Source organism: Oncorhynchus tshawytscha, linkage group LG21 (assembly GCF_018296145.1).
Source record: "Oncorhynchus tshawytscha isolate Ot180627B linkage group LG21, Otsh_v2.0, whole genome shotgun sequence".
In the NCBI taxonomy this organism is placed as follows: domain Eukaryota; kingdom Metazoa; phylum Chordata; class Actinopteri; order Salmoniformes; family Salmonidae; genus Oncorhynchus; species Oncorhynchus tshawytscha.
Genome location: NC_056449.1, coordinates 40,580,223 through 40,586,222, shown reverse-complemented (window position 1 = coordinate 40,586,222; position 6,000 = coordinate 40,580,223).

The window sequence follows — 6,000 nt, the reverse complement described above, 5'->3', positions numbered from 1 at the left end:
TAGTCAGTTATGGGTACCTAGACTGATACCTAGTAAGTTACTGATACCTAGTCAGTTATGGGTACCTAGACTGATACCTAGTCAGTCACTGATACCTAGTCAGTTACTGATACCTAGTCAGTTATGGGTACCTAGACTGATACCTAGTCAGTTATGGGTACCTAGTCAATTACTGATACCTAGTCAGTTACTGATACCTAGTCAGTTACTGATACCTAGTCAGTTACTGATACCTAGTCAGTTATGGGTACCTAGACTGATACCTAGTCAGTTACGGATACCTAGTCAGTTACTGATACCTAGTCAGTTACTGATACCTAGTCAGTTATGGGTACCTAGACTGATACCTAGTCAGTTACTGATACCTAGTCAGTCACTGATACCTAGTCAATTACTGATACCTAGTCAGTCACTGATACCTAGTCAATTACTGATACCTAGTCAGTCACTGATACCTAGTCAGTTACTGATACCTAGTCAATTAATGATACCTAGTATTTTACTGATACCTAGTCAATTACTGATACCTAGTCAATTAATGATACCTAGTCAATTACTGATACCTAGTCAATTAATGATACCTAGTATGTTACTGATACCTAGTCCATTTCTGATACCTAGTCAGTTACTGATACCTAGTCAATGAATGATACCTAGTATGTTACTGATACCTAGTCAATTACTGATACCTAGTCAATTTCTGATACCTAGTCAGTTACTGATACCTAGTCAATGAATGATACCTAGTATGTTACTGATACCTAGTCAATTACTGATACCTAGTCAATTAATGATACCTAGTATGTTACTGATACCTAGTCAATTTCTGATACCTAGTCAGTTACTGATACCTAGTCAATGAATGATACCTAGTCAGTCACTGATACCTAGTCAATTACAGATACCTAGTCAATTACTGATACCTAGTCAATTACTGATACCTAGTCAATTAATGATACCTAGTATGTTACTGATACCTAGTCAATTACTGATACCTAGTCAATTAATGATACCTAGTCAATTACTGATACTTAGTCAATTAATGATACCTAGTATGTTACTGATACCTAGTCCATTTCTGATACCTAGTCAGTTACTGATACCTAGTCAATTAATGATACCTAGTCAATTACTGATACCTAGTCAATTAATGATACCTAGTATGTTACTGATACCTAGTCCATTTCTGATACCTAGTCAGTTACTGATACCTAGTCAATGAATGATACCTAGTATGTTACTGATACCTAGTCATTACTGATACCTAGTCAATTTCTGATACCTAGTCAGTTACTGATACCTAGTCAATTACTGATACCTAGTCAGTTACTGATACCTAGTCAATTACTGATAACTAGTCAATTACTGATAACTAGTCAATTACTGATAACTAGTCAGTTAATGATACCTAGTCAGTTACTGATACCTAGTCAGTTACTGATACCAAGTCAATTACTGATACCTAGTCAGTTATGGGTACCTAGACTGATACCTAGTCAGTTACTGATACCTAGACAGATACCTAGTCAGTTACTGATACCTAGTCAGTTACTGATACCTAGTCAATTACTGATACCTAGTCAGTTACTGATACCTAGTCAATTACTGATACCTAGTCAGTCACTGATACCTAGTCAGTCACTGATACCTAGTCAGTCACTGATACCTAGTCAGTTACTGATACCTAGTCAGTTATGGGTACCTAGACTGATACCTTGTCAGTTATGGGTACCTAGACTGATACCTAGTCTGTTACTGATACCTAGTCTGTTACTGATACCTAGTCTGTTACTGATACCTGATACCTAGTCAGTCACTGATACCTAGTCAGTCACTGATACCTAGTCAGTTACTGATACCTAGTCAGTTATGGGTACCTAGTCAGTTACTGATACCTAGTCAGTTATTGGTACCTAGTCAATTACTGATAACTAGTCAGTCACTGATACCTAGTCAGTCATTGATACCTAGTCAGTCACTGATACCTAGTCAGTCACTGATACCTAGTCAATTACTGATACCTAGTCAATTACTGATACCTAGTCAGTTACTGATACCTAGTCAGTTACTGATACCTAGTCAGTTATGGGTACCTAGACTGATACCTAGTCAGTTACTGATAAATCAAATCAAATCAAATTTTATTTGTCACATACACATGGTTAGCAGATGTTAATGCGAGTGTAGCGAAATGCTTGTGCTTCTAGTTCCGACAATGCAGTAATAACGAGCAAGTAATCTAACTAACAATTCCAAAAAAAACTACTGTCATACACAGTGTAAGGGGATAAAGAATATGTACATAAAGATATATGAATGAGTGATGGTACAGAGCAGCATAGGCAAGATACAGTAGATGATATCGAGTACAGTATATACATATGAGAAGTATGTAAACCAAGTGGCATAGTTAAAGTGGCTAGTGATACATGTATTACATAAGGATGCAGACGATGATATAGAGTACAGTATCAACGTATGCATATGAGATGAACAATGTAGGGTAAGTAACATTATATAAGGTAGCATTGTTTAAAGTGGCTAGTGATATATTTACATCATTTCCCATCAATTCCCATGATTAAAGTGGCTGGAGTAGAGTCAGTGTCATTGACAGTGTGTTGGCAGTAGCCACTCAATGTTAGTGGTGGCTGTTTAACAGTCTGATGGCCTTGAGATAGAAGCTGTTTTTCAGTCTCTCGGTCCCAGCTTTGATGCACCTGTACTGACCTCGCCTTCTGGATGGCAGCGGGGTGAACAGGCAGTGGCTCGGGTGGTTGATGTCCTTGATGATCTTTATGGCCTTCCTGTAGCATCGGGTGGTGTAGGTGTCCTGGAGGGCAGGTAGTTTGCCCCGGTGATGCGTTGTGCAGACCTAGTCAGTTAATGATACCTAGTCAGTTATGGGTACCTAGACTGATACCTAGTCAGTTACTGATACCTAGTCAGTCACTGATACCTAGTCAATTACTGATACCTAGTCTGTTACTGATACCTAGTCAATTACTGATAACTAGTCAGTCACTGATACCTAGTCAGTCACTGATACCTAGTCAGTCACTGATACCTAGTCAGTCACTGATACCTAGTCAGTTACTGATACCTAGTCAGTTATGGGTACCTAGTCAATTACTGATACCTAGTCAGTCACTGATACCTAGTCAATTACTGATACCTAGTCAGTTACTGATACCTAGTCAGTTACTGATACCTAGTCAGTTACTGATACCTAGTCAGTTACTGATACCTAGTCAGTTATGGGTACCTAGACTGATACCTAGTCAGTTACTGATACCTAGTCAGTTACTGATACCTAGTCAGTTACTGATACCTAGTCAGTTATGGGTACCTAGACTGATACCTAGTCAGTTACTGATACCTAGTCAGTCACTGATACCTAGTCAATTACTGATAACTAGTCAGTCACTGATACCTAGTCAATTACTGATAACTAGTCAGTCACTGATACCTAGTCTGTTACTGATACCTAGTCTGTTACTGATACCTAGTCTGTTACTGATACCTAGTCAGTTACTGATACCTAGTCAGTCACTGATACCTAGTCAGTTACTGATACCTAGTCAGTTACTGATACCTAGTCAGTTACTGATACCTAGTCAGTTACTGATACCTAGTCAGTTACTGATACCTAGTCAATTACTGATACCTAGTCAGTCACTGATACCTTGTCAGTTACTGGTACCTAGTCAGTTACTGATACCTAGTCAGTTATGGGTACCTAGACTGATACCTAGTCAGTTACTGGTACCTAGTCAATTACTGATAACTAGTCAGTCACTGATACCTAGTCAGTCACTGATACCTAGTCAGTCACTGATACCTAGTCAGTTACTGATACCTAGTCAGTTATGGGTACCTAGTCAGTTACTGATACCTAGTCAGTTATGGGTACCTAGACAGATACCTGTTCATTATGGGTACCTAGACTGATACCTAGTCAGTCACTGATACCTAGTCAGTTTTGGACTGATACCTAGTCAGTTACTGGTACCTGAGTCAGTTATGGGTACCTAGACTGATACCTAGTCAGTTACTGGTACCTAGTCAGTTACTGATACCTAGTCAGTTATGGGTACCTAGACTGATACCTAGTCAGTTACTGGTACCTAGTCAGTTACTGATACCTAGTCAGTTATGGGTACCTAGACAGATACCTAGTCAGTTATGGGTACCTAGACTGATACCTAGTCAGTCACTGATACCTAGTCAGTTATGGGTACCTAGACTGATACCTAGTCAGTTACTGGTACCTAGTCAGTTACTGATACCTTGTCAGTTATGGGTACCTAGACTGATACCTAGTCAGTCACTGATACCTAGTCAGTTATGGGTACCTAGACTGATACCTAGTCAGTCACTGATACCTAGTCAGTTACTGATACCTAGTCAGTTATGGGTACCTAGACTGATACCTAGTCAGTTATGGGTACCTAGACTGATACCTAGTCAGTCACTGATACCTAGTCAGTCACTGATACCTAGTCAGTTACTGATACCTAGTCAGTTATGGGTACCTAGACTGATACCTTGTCAGTTATGGGTACCTAGACTGATACCTAGTCAGTCACTGATACCTAGTCAGTTACTGATACCTAGTCAGTTATGGGTACCTAGACTGATACCTAGTCAGTTACTGATACCTAGTCAGTTATGGGTACCTAGACTGATACCTAGTCAGTCACTGATACCTAGTCAATTACTGATACCTAGTCAATTACTTATACCTAGTCAATTACTGATACCTAGTCAATTAATGATACCTAGTATTTTACTGATACCTAGTCAATTACTGATACCTAGTCAATTAATGATACCTAGTCAATTACTGATACCTAGTCAATTAATGATACCTAGTATGTTACTGATACCTAGTCCATTTCTGATACCTAGTCAGTTACTGATACCTAGTCAATGAATGATACCTAGTATGTTACTGATACCTAGTCAATTACTGATACCTAGTCAATTTCTGATACCTAGTCAGTTACTGATACCTAGTCAATGAATGATACCTAGTATGTTACTGATACCTAGTCAATTACTGATACCTAGTCAATTACTGATACCTAGTCAGTTACTGATACCTAGTCAATTAATGATACCTAGTCAATTACTGATAACTAGTCAATTACTGATAACTAGTCAATTACTGATAACTAGTCAGTTAATGATACCTAGTCAGTTACTGATACCTAGTCAATTACTGATAACTAGTCAGTCACTGATACCTAGTCAATTACTGATAACTAGTCAGTCACTGATACCTAGTCAGTTACTGATACCTAGTCAGTTACTGATACCTAGTCAGTTATGGGTACCTAGACTGATACCTAGTCAGTTACTGATGCCTAGTCAGTTACTGATACCTAGTCAGTTATGGGTACCTAGTCAGATACCTAGTCAGTTATGGGTACCTAGACTGATACCTAGTCAGTCACTGATACCTAGTCAGTTATGGGTACCTAGACTGATACCCAGTCAGTTACTGGTACCTAGTCAGTTACTGATACCTAGTCAGTTATGGGTACCTAGACTGATACCTAGTCAGTTATGGGTACCTAGACTGATACCTAGTCAGTTACTGGTACCTAGTCAGTCACTGATACCTAGTCAGTCACTGATACCTAGTCAGTTACTGATACCTAGTCAGTTATGGGTACCTAGACTTATACCTTGTCAGTTATGGGTACCTAGACTGATACCTAGTCAGTCACTGATACCTAGTCAGTTACTGATACCTAGTCAGTTATGGGTACCTAGACTGATACCTAGTCAGTTACTGATACCTAGTCAGTTATGGGTACCTAGACTGATACCTAGTCAGTTATGGGTACCTAGACTGATACCTAGTCAGTCACTGATACCTAGTCAATTACTGATACCTAGTCAATTAATGATACCTAGTCAATTACTGATACCTAGTCAATTAATGATACCTAGTATGTTACTGATACCTAGTCCATTTCTGATACCTAGTCA